Source organism: Lolium rigidum, chromosome 7 (assembly GCF_022539505.1).
Source record: "Lolium rigidum isolate FL_2022 chromosome 7, APGP_CSIRO_Lrig_0.1, whole genome shotgun sequence".
NCBI classification, from domain to species: Eukaryota; Viridiplantae; Streptophyta; class Magnoliopsida; order Poales; family Poaceae; genus Lolium; species Lolium rigidum.
Window position 1 is genome coordinate 96,449,330 of NC_061514.1, and position 13,678 is coordinate 96,463,007.

Genomic DNA, 13,678 nt, shown 5'->3' on the forward strand with positions numbered 1-13,678 from the left:
CTTTTCTTCGAACCGTTGGTGCTACTATTGATATGAAGGAAGGTAATATTAAATATCAATTTCCTCTCAAGAAAGGTATGGAACACTTCCCTAGAAAGAGAATGAAGGTACCTTATGATTCTATCATTAGAACAAGTTATGATGTTGATGCTTCATCTTTCGATGTTACTTGAGTTACACTTTACGCGCCTAGGCGAAAGGCGTTAAAGAAAAGCGCTTATGGAAGACAACCCATGTTTTTACTCCAGTATTTTTGTTTTATATTTGTGTCTTGGAAGTTGTTTACTACTGTAGCAACCTCTCCTTATCTTAGTTTTATGTTTTGTTGTGCCAAGTAAAGTCTTTGATAGAAAAGTAAGTACTAGATTTGGATTACTGCGCAGTTCCAGATTTCTTTGCTGTCACGAATCTGTGTCTATCTCCCTGTAGGTAGCTCCGAAAATTACGCCAATTTACGAGCATGATCCTCAGATATGTACGCAACTTTCATTCAATTTGAGCATTTTCGTTTGAGCAAGTCTGGTGGCCTAATAAAATCCATCTTTACGGACTGTTCTGTTTTGACAGATTCTGTCTTTTATTTCGCATTGCCTCTTTTGCTATGTTGGATGAATTTCTTTGATCCATTAATGTCCAGTAGCTTTATGCAATGTCCAGAAGTGTTAAGAATGATTGTGTCACCTCCGAACATGTGAATTTTTATTATGCACTAACCCTCTAATGAGTTGTTTCGAGTTTGGTGTGGAGGAAGTTTTCAAGGATCAAGAGAGGAGTATGATGCAATATGATTAAGGAGAGTGAAAGCTCTAAGCTTGGGGATGCCCGGTGGTTCACCCCTGCATATATTAAGAAGACTCAAGCGTCTAAGCTTGGGGATGCCCAAGGCATCCCCTTCTTCATCGACAACATTATCGAGTTCCTCCCTGAAACTATATTTTTATTCGGCCACATCTTATGTACTTTGCTTGGAGCGTCGGTTTGTTTTTGTTTTTTGTTTTGTTTGAATAAAATGGATCCTAGCATTCACTTTATGGGAGAGAGACACGCTCCGCTGTTGCATATGGACAAATATGTCCTTAGGCTCTACTCATAGTATTCATGGCGAAGTTTCTCCTTCGTTAAATTGTTATATGGTTGGAATTGGAAAATGCTACATGTAGTAACTCTAAAATGTCTTGGATAATTTGATACTTGGCAATTGTTGTGCTCATGTTTAAGCTCTTGCATCATATACCTTGCACCCATTAATGAAGAAATACTTAGAGCTTGCTAATTTGGTTTGCATATTTGGTTTCTCTAGAGTCTAGATAACATCTAGTATTGAGTTTTGAACAACAAGGAAGACGGTATGGAGTCTTATAATGTTTACCATATGTCTTTTATGTGAGTTTTGCTGTACCGTTCATCCTTGTGTTTGTTTCAAATAACCTTGCTAGCCTAAACCTTGTATCGAGAGGGAATACTTCTCATGCATCCAAAATACTTGAGCCAACCACTATGCCATTTGTGTCCACCATACCTACCTACTACATGGTATTTACCCGCCATTCCAAAGTAAATTGCTTGAGTGCTACCTTTAAAATTCCATCATTCACCTTTGCAATATATAGCTCATGGGACAAATAGCTTAAAAATTATTGTAGTATTGAATATGTACTTATGCACTTTATCTCTTATTAAGTTGCTTGTTGAGCGGTAACCATGTTTCTGGGACGCCATCAACTATTGTTGGATATCATGTGAGTTGCTATGCATGTCCGTCTTGTCTGAAGCAAGAGAGATCTACCACCTTCATGGTTGGAGCATGCATATTGTTAGAGAAGAACTTTGGGCCGCTAACTAAAGCCATGATTCATGGTGGAAGTTTCAGTTTGGACACATATCCTCAATCTCATATGAGAATAAAAATTGTTGCCACATGCTTATGCATTAAAGAGGAGTCCATTATCTGTTGTCCATGTTGTCCCGGTATGGATGTCTAAGTTGAGAATAATCAAAAGCGAGAAATCCAAAATGCGAGCTTTCTCCTTAGACCTTTGTACGAGGCGGCATGGAGGTACCCCATTGTGACACTTGGTCAAAACATGTGCATTGCAAAGATCCGGTAGTCCAAGTTAATTAGGACAAGGTGCGGGCACTATTAGTATACTATGCATGAGACTTGCAACTTGTAAGATATAACTTTCATAACTCATATGCTTTATTACTACCGTTGACAAAATTGTTTCATGTTTTCAAAATAAAAGCTCTAGCACAAATATAGCAATCGATGCTTTCCTCTTTGAAGGACCATTCTCTTTACTTTTATGTTGAGTCAGTTCACCTATCTCTCTCCACCTCAAGAAGCAAACACTTGTGTGAACCGTGCATTGATTCCTACATACTTGCATATTGTACTTGTTATATTACTCTATGTTGACTATTATCCATGAGATATACATGTTACAAGTTGAAAGCAACCGCTGAAACTTAATCTTCCTTTGTGTTGCTTCAATACCTTTACTTTGATTTATTGCTTTATGAGTTAACTCTTATGCAAGACTTATTAATACTTGTCTTGAAGTACTATTCATGAAAAGTCTTTGCTATATGATTCACCTGTTTACTCATGTCATCACCATTGTTTTGATCGCTGCATCCACTACATATGTTTACAAATAGTATGATCAAGGTTATGACGGCATATCACTTCGAAATTATCTTTGTTATCGTTTTACTCGCTCGGGACGAGCGGAACTAAGCTTGGGGATGCTTGATACGTCTCCGACGTATCGATAATTTCTTATGTTCTATGCCATATTATTGATGATACCTACATGTTTTATGCACACTTTATGTCATATTCGTGCATTTTCCGGAACTAACCTATTAACAAGATGCCGAAGTGCCGATTCTGTTGTTCTCGCTGTTTTTGGTTTCGAAATCCTAGTAAGGAGATATTCTCGGAATTGGACGAAATCAAAGCCCGGGGGCCTATTTTCTCACGAAGCTTCCGGAAGTCCGAAGGAGAGACGAAGAGGGGCCACGGAGGGGCCACACTATAGGGCGGCGCGGCCCCCCTTGGCCGCGCGGCCCCGTGGTGTGGGGCCCCCGTGCCGCCTCTTGACCTGCCCTTCCGCCTATAAAAAGTCTCCGTGACGAAACCCCCGCATGCGAGAGCCACGATACGGAAAACCTTGCGAGACGCCGCCGCCGCCGATCCCATCTCGGGGGATCCGAGAGATCGCCTCCGGCACCCCGCCGGGAGAGGGAATCATCTCCCGGAGGACTCTACACCGCCATGGTCGCCTCCGGAGTGATGAGTGAGTAGTTCACCCCTGGACTATGGGTCCATAGCAGTAGCTAGATGGTTGTCTTCTCCTTATTGTGCTTCATTGTTGGATCTTGTGAGCTGCCTAACATGATCAAGATCATCTATCCGTAATTCTATATGTTGTGTTTGTCGGGATCCGATGGATAGAGAATACCATGTCATGTTAATTATCAAGTTATTATACATGTGTTGTTTATGATCTTGCATGCTCTCCGTTTCTAGTAGAGGCTCGGCCAAGTTTTTACTTTTAACTCCAAGAGGGAGTACTTATGCTCGATAGTGGGTTCATGCCTGCATTGACACACGGGACGATGTGAGAGAAAGTTCTAAGGTTGTGTTGTGCTTGTTGCCACTAGGGATAAAACATTGGCGCTATGTCCGAGGATGTAGTTGTTGATTACATTACGCACCATACTTAATGCAATTGTCTCGTTGTTTAGCAACTTAATATCGGAGGGGTTCGGATGATAACTCTGAAGGTGGACTTTTTAGGCATAGATGCGGTTGGATGGCGGTCTATGTACTTTGTCGTAATGCCCAATTAAATCTCACTATACTTATCATGTCATGTATGTGCATTGTTATGCCCTCTCTATTTGTCAATTGCCCGACTGTAATTTGTTCACCCAACATGCTTTTATCTTATGGGAGAGACACCTCTAGTGAGCTGTGGACCCCGGTCCATTCTTTAATACTGAAATACAAATCTGTTCGCAATACTTATTTTTACTGTTTTCTCTGCAAACAATCATCTTCCACACAATACGGTTAATCCTTTGTTACAGCAAGCCGGTGAGATTGACAACCTCATCTGTTTCGTTGGGGCAAAGTACTTTGGTTGTGTTGTGCGGGTTCCACGTTGGCGCCGGAATCTCCGGTGTTGCGCCGCACTACATCCCGCCGCCATCAACCTTCAACGTGCTTCTTGGCTCCTCCTGGTTCGATAAACCTTGGTTTCTTTCTGAGGGAAAACTTGCTGCTGTGCGCATCATACCTTCCTCTTGGGGTTGCCCAACGAACGTGTGAAATACACGCCATCAGCCATGGTGGAGGGCCGGAAGTTTGAGTACCCGGACAACATGACGGACGACGAGATCGCGAGGCTCGGCGTCCTCGTCTCGGAGGCATCATGCCGTCGGGCCTCACGGAGGAAGAAGCCCTACGACTGGCGCTACAGGACTTAGCCACGCCACCGGTTCAACCGCCGCCTCCACCTCCACCGTACAACCCGTGGGGGCCTCCACCTCCGGCGTGGGCTGCTCCACCTCCGCCACCGGCCTGGGCTCCTCTACCTCCGCCACTGGCCTGGGATCCTCCACCTCCACCACCGGCTTGGGCTCCTCCACCTCCACCATCGGCTTGGGCACCTCCACCTCCACCACCACCGGTGGCACCGGCGTATGATCCGCCGCTTCCCAACTAGCCGTGGGTGGAGCTCGTCGTGATCGACAGCGGCGACGAGAACCAGTAAACGCAGGCATTCTTAGAGTTTTTATTTTTCTTTCTTTTACATTTCTTTTACTATGTAAATTATGTTTTCATGTTTAAAAAATAGAAAATATAGAAAAAAATACATCGTTCCGCTAGAGCCACCCCCAACGCAAACGAACGCGCGATCGATTTCGACCATTCCGACGCAAATGGACGTGCGCGAACATTTTCGAGCTAAAATGGGTCGCCCCGTTGGACATGCCTTGAGCCATCGTTGTTGTCGGAAAGGCGGACGCCCGACGGCCGGCCATGTGCGCGCCTGCTCGTAGCCCTCACAGCACATCGTACCATTTTTTGGTTGACGGAAAAGGAGGAGGCGTGCGTTGAAGTGAAACAGAATTTGGCCAAGGGGAATGCAGGATTCAGGAGCACGGTTGGAGGGACTATGGTCGGTGATGGCGCCTTGGCTGCCCAGTGCCCACCCGCTACTTGAGCTCCGCTGCCAAAAGCGACCGACGAACGGGCCAAAAGGTCGCCGGGCACGTTGCGACGTCCGGTCGACGTTCCTGGGATTCTGCACTTTTCCAGAGTGGTTGGGCGGACATGCTGGGTGCACGAGCATGCGTACCGGCAGGAGCATGGGGCGGCGAACTACAGTGTGACCTGCACTCTACTGTCGATGTTTCAACGTTGACACGGCACGGCCACCCTAATGTGCTGACTGCTGACCGGGTCAGGGCCCAACCGGTCAAGGTAAAACTGTTGCATTTGGTTCTTTTGGGCCAATAATACTCTACACGTTAACGGGCTGTGGGCAACACCGCGACAGCTCGTCTGTCGGACGCTTTCGCGAAATCCATATTCATTTGGGCTTCTTCCGCGTGAAAAAAAAGTGTTAAATTAGTGTCCGCTCACCGACCATCTTGTCCTGGTCTATACATTTTTCATTTTTTTCGATAAGGAGTATATATTAATATTAAGAAGATACTACCTCCGATTCAAGGAATAAGGCGTCCTTGTTTTACGTGCTTTTCGTTTGACTAAGTATTACTTCAAATATATAAAGATTGTTTGTATAAAATTAACATCAGAAAGTGCTTTTCAATATGAATCCAACGATACTAATTACATATAATATAACCAAGATTTTGTTGCTCAATTTTTGTGATAAAAGTTCGTCTTGAAATTAGCGTGCGCCTTATTCTTTGGGATGGAGGTAGTACCAATTACACATAGCCTCTGCAACAACGCAATCCTCTAATAGTATTACGGATGCACACAACAACAAAAAATTACATAAAAAAATCCCGCTACGGTATTCTAACCCTAACAACAACGGTACATTCACCACCAAGATAACACCTGGACTCCAGGCTCTCCAAAAGCGACGTCTCCAAGAAGGTAATAGTGCACAAACATTATCGTCGCCCGATCAGAAGATCTTAGGTTTTCACCCTGAAGATAGTCCCCGCTTTCAAAACAATGTCTCCAACAAGGTCATTGCTAGGCACAACAAGTTAACGCTAGACCTTGGATTTTCATCCTCAAAGGTAAGACTCTGAACTTCACCTGTATTACCGTCCCCACTTGCATACTGCTATTGCGAAACCCAGAATACCAAGCAAGCCCTTCAACATCGCTAAAAAACTTAAACCTCCATAGCAAGTCCTCCAATCCGGCTCTCATGGTATTCTCCGCCTCTAACTTCGCCATGGAGCATGTTTCCATATGGCAAGAAAGAATATAGCTTCACGATGCTCCCTCCAGAACCAATTGGCCGGAATAAAAGCATGGGTGCATCTGACCGAATACCATCGATCCAGCGAACTCCAGGCAAAAAAAGCGATGTTACATCCGCCGGTGGAGCTTTCCGGAACACACCATTCCGGCTAGATCAAGAGGGACTGACTTCAGGAAGGTCTTCATCTTTGCACAAGAAAGGCTCTAGGATCACCACCTTTATTCATGCCAGGCCAGCAGCCCCCACGCCACTAACCGGCTACGGAGAAGACGACCGAGCACGGGATCCGGCACGGTTGCGGGGCAACGCGCCACACTTGGCCCCGGAAGTGCACGTCCCACGACGGCCACCGCCGGAGACCAAGGCCACGGGAATCGCCGCCGCTCGCCTGCTCAGATGTGGGCAGCCCAAGATCCGTCGCCCCACCGAGGCAGGGCCGCACCGCGCCCATCCGCGCCAGACGACCTCCACCGAGGTCCGGGGCCGCCGCCCCGGATTCCGCACGCCAGCGACCCGACCTCCGCTCCCCAGCCGGGTCAGACGGGCACCAGCGCGGTAGACAAGATCTGAACATCCCCAGTGACCTTTGGCAGCAGGGGCGCCGCCACCGCGACAGAGGCCAGCGGTAGTGACGGCGGAGAGGCTGAGGCTAGCGGCGGCTCATGCTATCGCCCCGGTGCCATCTGGGGAGCGGCACGGGAGCGTCTGTTTCTCGCCTTGTAGATATACATTTTCCGTAGCAACAGATCTTGGTCAGTCCCTTGTACACAACAACCCATGGTATGATATTTGTGCAGAAGATAAGAATGGCGGCCGTATTATCATGGTAGACCAGGCGGTTCTTTCTTTCTTCCGTACTTTTTTTTTTGACTGTAACTACGGCGAGCATAAGCCAGCCTGAACATATATTTGTTATCACCAGAATTTGACCGAGTCAGAGGTGGGCCGCGATCAAGATGGACTTGAAGATATATACATGGAAGAAATACGTGAATCGGCCTTTTATACCAAGTTGGGCTTAATTGCCTGTGTATCTGTAATATATTAGATCGCATCTTAGTTTAGAAGTTAGAATCTTACCCGTGCACGGTTTAGTGCACGCCCACATTAGAAAGTCCGCTGGACTATAAATATGTATCTAGGGTTTATGGAATAAACAACAACCAACGTTCAACCACAAACAAATCTCGGCGCATCGCCAACTCCTTCGTCTCGAGGGTTTCTACCGGTAGCACCATGCTGCCTAGATCGCATCTTGCGATCTAGGCAGCGTAATGCCTATCCCCGTTGTTCATGCGTTGCTCGTATCGAAGCCTTTTTGATGGCGAGCAACGTAGTTATCTTAGATGTGTTAGGGTTAGCATTGTTCTTCATATTACATGCTTTCGTAGTGCAACCCTTGCATGTCTAGCCGCCCTTACACCTATCTTAGGTGTAGGGCGGCACCCCGCTTGATCATAGTTTAGTAGATCTGATCCGTTACGGTTGCTCCTTGTTTCATCAAGGATTAGTTTAACATCCGCAATAGTTAGGCCTTACAAAGGGTTGGAGGATCCAGCGGCGTGTAGGGTGGCGTTTGCTAGCCCTAGAAAGGATGTTCCGGGATCAACCTCGTGTTGGTTTTTAGGCCCTGTCTAGGATCGGCTTACGGTCACCGTGCGCGAGCGCGAGGCCCAATCATGAGTAGGATGATCCGATTATGTGGTGAAAACCCTAAATCGTCGTAGATCTCATTAGCTTTACCTTGATCAAGCAGGACCACCATATATTCGGACACCTCGTCCGGATCATGGGTGGATCGGCTCTTTGAGCCGATTCACGGGATAACCCGAGAGCCGATCGAGGCTCGTATTTAATGTTTACGTGTGTGCCCTGCAGGAAACTAAGCGAGGCATCATCCACACCTTCCCGACCGGGTATAGGTCAGGTGGCACGCCCTTGTGATAAACATCGGACGTGCGACCGGGAGGCTTTGCGGGCCGTCGCTCCGAGGGACTGGGGCCAGCCGCAGCCCTAGTTGTTCCCGGCTCTACCGTGTTGACCGTCTCTGCCCGCCAGGGGGTTTCTGACGTCAACACATTCTGGCACGCCCGGTGGGACAACCTTCGACATCCACAACATCGCCATCTACATCCAAGATGGCGGAAGACACTCCGGTCACGTACGAGGATCTGCTCGATGAGCTCAAGAAGAAACATGACGAGATCAAGGCAACCCTCGAAGCCGAACTCATCGGCTCTTTCCACCGAACCCGCTCCCATGGCGTCGGGTGGAAGGGTTTCACACCCGAAGGCGCACTCGATGGAGTGGACCTTTCCGCCCCGTCGAAGAACGCACCAGGTCGCCGCGGCGAGAAATCAACTACATGGTGGCTCATTCGCCGCACCGCCACTCGAGGGCCTCGGTGAACACTTTGGAGCGTGTCGCTCGCGCGTGGTCCAGGAAATCATGAGCCACCGGTATTCCCCGTCGGGACCGGCTGCGGGGACTTTCAAAGGAGAGATGCCACTCCAGCCCCGACCTGCTCGCATGGGCAGCACCGGAACTGCCGAACTCATCGGCATACGTCGTCTACAAGATTGGTGGTGATCCTAGTGACTACCAATTCCTACCCGAGGCACCCAAGGAGATCCCGCACGGATACGCGTGCGCATACGTACGGATCGCAACGCCCGGGCACTCTCGAACCAGGCCGCAACGTCGGGGGCCTCTCGGAACGACGGGAGGAACGTCGGGAGCCGATCTCGAGAAGCAAACGTGGCTAGCTAAATACGCCACTCCGACAAACCTCCACAGCCCAGCTCCTGCAGCTTGGCTTAGAACCGGAAAAGCAAGCATGGCTGGTCAAGTATGCCACCCCGGCGAATCTTCGTGGTTCGACACCTTCAGCCCATCACGGCGGATCAGATTTGTGCAATCCTGAAAGATCGGCTTGGCATGATGCCGAAAAGGAAGACGTTCGGCTACACCAAGCCGTACCCCAACGACTACGAACCGATCCCGCTACCACCCAAATATCGGCTCCCGGACTTCACAAAGTTTAGTGGATCGGATGGTTCCAGCTCCATCGAGCATGTGAGCCGATATTTGGCACAGCCGGGCACGATCTCAGCGTCGGACGAGTTGCGTGTGAGGTTCTTTGCACGAGTCCCTCACGAGATCGGCTTTCGGGTGGTACACATCGCTGCCACCAAACTCCATTTGGACTTGGAAGCAGTTGGAAGAACAGTTCCATGAGAAGTATCACTCAGAGGCTTCCGATGTTGGTATTGCCGATCTAGCGCAAGTACGACAGAAGCGCGGGGAGACAGTGTCAGAATACGTCCAGCGCTTCAGGACCATTAGGAACCGATGCTTTTCGGCTCATATAAATGAAAAAGAAGCAGTCGAGTTGGCGGTGGTGGGTCTCTCATCATCGATTAAGGACGTGGCCTCCCAAGCAGACTACCCTTCGTTGGCGCACATGGTGCGAAGTCGTCAGGCATATGAGCAGCGCCACCCGGATGTTTACCGGGACAAATTCAAGCGTGCAGTGACCCTGGTTGAGGCGGACGAGGATGAAGGTGCTGCGGGAGATCGAGAGATAGCAAGTGGCTGAATGGACTCGAGCGACGAGCCCCGTGACCTGCAAATGGGTGAAGCCACAAGGCCCTCCAAAAGGGTTCGACTTCGACGTGACCAAGACGGAGCAGATTTTTGATCTCTTACTCACGGAGAAGCATATAAAGGTACCCGAAGGCCACAAGTTCCCCACGGTGCAAGAGCTGAACGGAAAGCCATACCGCAAATGGCATAACACGTTCTCCCACACCACCAACGACCGCAGGGTGTGGCGGCAACAGATCCAAATGGCGATAGAAAATGGACGGTTGATTTTTAACCAGTACGCCATGAAGGTCGACACACACCCTTTCCCCGCCGTTAACATGGTGGAGTATTCTTACCATGAAGGTTGCCAGCCAGGATCTTCGTTCAGCATCAACATGGTAGGATCTGGACACCACGCTGGCAAGGATGGAGATGAGGGCAGCTGCTCTCATAGCAAAGATACAGAGGAAGCCGCTCCACGCGATCGGCTCCGCCAAGATGGCAAGCGCTACGTAACAGAGGGAGAAGTGAAGAACATAAGATATCAGCGACCTCTCTCTGATCACCTCCTCAACAAGTATGTGAGTCAGTATGACCAACGCCGACGGTCCAGCGATGATGATGAAAGAGATCGTCTGGCCAGAGAAGCCAGAAGACATCGTCGGCATAATCGTGATGAGGAGGAGCACGAGCGTTGTGCCAAGGAAAGGGCAAGGGAGCGAGACGACGAGGACAGGCACTAGGATTGTCCCTCCTTCAGGAACTGCTGGGATTCAGGAATGAGCCGATTGCCAACAATCGGCAATTGCCCAGAATGCAACCGGAAGAAGGAGGCAGCCAACGTGTCCGTGTTCAAGCGCTTAGGGCCTCTCCCGCCACAAAGCAAACGCGTTGAGTCCCCTCGATGGGAAGATCTCGAGGATTCAGAAAACGAGGGACAAGAAGAAGAAGAAGACAGTACCACCGGCCAAGGTGGTGCCCCGATGGACTCAGCCGTTCTCGAAACGCGGGGTTCAGCGATTGCGCGGCCTCGGAGGAAGCCGAGAGGTTATACTTGCATACATTGAGGAAGGCAAGGCCTGATCCGGCCGCGAAGATCCAGCGAGCCCCGGATGAAGAGGGTCGTCCACGGAAAATGGAGTGGCGCCCCAAGCAAAGGAAAGCCGATGATGAAACATCGGCTGGCACAAACATGGTGCTCGTTCTTCCGACGAAGCTTAGTGCTCCACGATTATACGATGCACTCAAGGTGGACGACGGCGAGCGCACCAACAGGATAAAATCAGAGATTGGGCTGGTTTTATCTACCGGCCTGAGCGAGTAGCAAGAGCACGTCAATAAGCTAACGTGGCGAGGCTGATCCTTGTGATCGGCCCCAAAAAAATTTATGAAGGGACATTACAAAACCTTCATCGAACAAGCAACATGGAGGCCGATTCCAGGCAATCGGCCAAAATTATCCTCACCATCCATTCTCGCTCGGGTTCAACATGTTATCCAACGGAGCCGATACCATCAATTCTCTTGACAGAATCGGCTCGGGGGGCACCCAGGTGGATAAAACACGAGGATATGCAGTAGAAGTAGCTCATCCTTTGGTGATGGGTGTTGGAGTGTGGGGGCCGATGCATAAGTCGGCCGTAAAAAAAAATTTCAAAAATTCGAAAATTTTTGAGCACAGCCGATGCAGCAGACATCGACTTAAGGATATGAAAGCCGATGCATGGCCATCGACTCAAGAGGAATAACTGGTACGTTCAGAGGGTCAATGGAGCACGAAGGGAGATTTTAATGGAAGAACTCCTCAATGGAGTCGTTTAAGGGCTCGGATCCTCTCTTCAAGAGCAATGCCAAGAGCAGATCAGGTCAAGGATGGATTGCCTCAGATCCACCAAAGGAAGGGGGCCGATCTAATCAACAAGGCGCCAGGAGTAGACTGGAAAGCTCGGGGGGTAGCTCACCCTGAAGGTTCTCTGCTCTGGGGAGCCGATTTTGTTGGAATCGGCTGGCTCTGCATTGTGGCATGAGGTCAATGGCGACCTGATTGGCTATTTCGCTACCTTTCTCGCCTTGACTAAAGCTCGGAGGGCCACTAACTTGGGAGGTGCTCTATTTTTGAGAGCCGATTGGAGTTACCTCGGCTGCCACTGCATCATGATCTTCTCAGGGAGGAACTGGGAAGGAAAAGCCGTCGTCTTGTACGAGGTTTGGACCGTGCTGGTGCTGCAAGAAAAGGAAGGAGACTGGTTTCTCAAATTAGCCGATGAACTGTCATCGGCTGTGGGACTGCGAAATACCACGGTCAAGAAAAACACAATAATCCGATTCGTTGCTATCGGTCTTGGTGTGACAAGCGGAAGGAGGGAAATTGGATTAATGGAAGGAGAAATTGAGAGAACAATTCTCATTAATTCAAAGGAGCGGCTTTACAAGAAGAGCCGATGGCTCTCAAAAGAGGGATCTGGTGCCTAGTGCACTACTACTGCTGGTCCTACTCTACTAGTCGTCGCTATCCTCATCATCGCCGTCGTCGAGGTCGTCGGCGCTGCTCCCCAGGAAGCTCCTCGCCGCTGCTGCCCCAGCCGTCGGCTGGAGCTTCCTCCTCCTCCTCGTCATCATCATCATCCTCGCTATCCGCCCAGCTGCGGAAGCGCTTCGTTGGAGGATATCCAGCGGAGGAGGAGGAATCGTCTTCCTCCTCCTCATCTTCTTCTTCCTCGTCGTCGTCGTCGTCCTCGCTGTCCGCCCACATGCGGGAGCGCTTCCTCGGCGGAAGCCCGGTGGAGGGGAGGCCTTGGTCTTCTCCGCTTCTCCTTCTTTCTTCTCCTTGTCGGAGGAGATGGGGTTCGCCCGGAGCGGGGATCGTCCTCTTCCTTGTTCTTCGGCGACGAGTGGAGAGAGAGGCTTGAAGCGAGAGGAGGAAGAGGAAGACATGGCTGCAGGGGGAGAGGGTTTTTTGGTTTGGTGAACAGAGCAGAGCAAGGGGATGGAGCGGTGAACCGTTTGGCAAAGATAAATAAAGAGAGTGAAGTGGAGATTTAATGCCATGACGGTTCTCGAGGGTGTGATGCTGAAATTGTCAATTCATACAGAGAAGCCCGGGAGGCGAGGCGTAATGATGGAAGATTCTGCGGCAGCTTCGCTCCGCCACGACATGACCCGAGGAAGAAAAGCGTAATGATTTTGGAAATGTCATTTCCAAAACCAGGGGGCATGTGTTATCACCAGAATTTGACCGAGTCAGAGGTGGGCCGCGATCAAGATGGACTTGAAGATATATACATGGAAGAAATACGTGAATCGGCCTTTTATACCAAGTTGGGCTTAATTGCCTATGTATCTGTAATATATTAGATCGCATCTTAGTTTAGAAGTTAGAATCTTACCCGTGCACGGTTTAGTGCACGCCCACATTAGAAAGTCCGCTGGACTATAAATATGTATCTAGGGTTTATGGAATAAACAACAACCAACGTTCAACCACAAACAAATCTCGGCGCATCGCCAACTCCTTCGTCTCGAGGGTTTCTACCGGTAAGCACCATGCTGCCTAGATCGCATCTTGCGATCTAGGCAGCGTAATGCCTATCCCACGTTGTTCATGC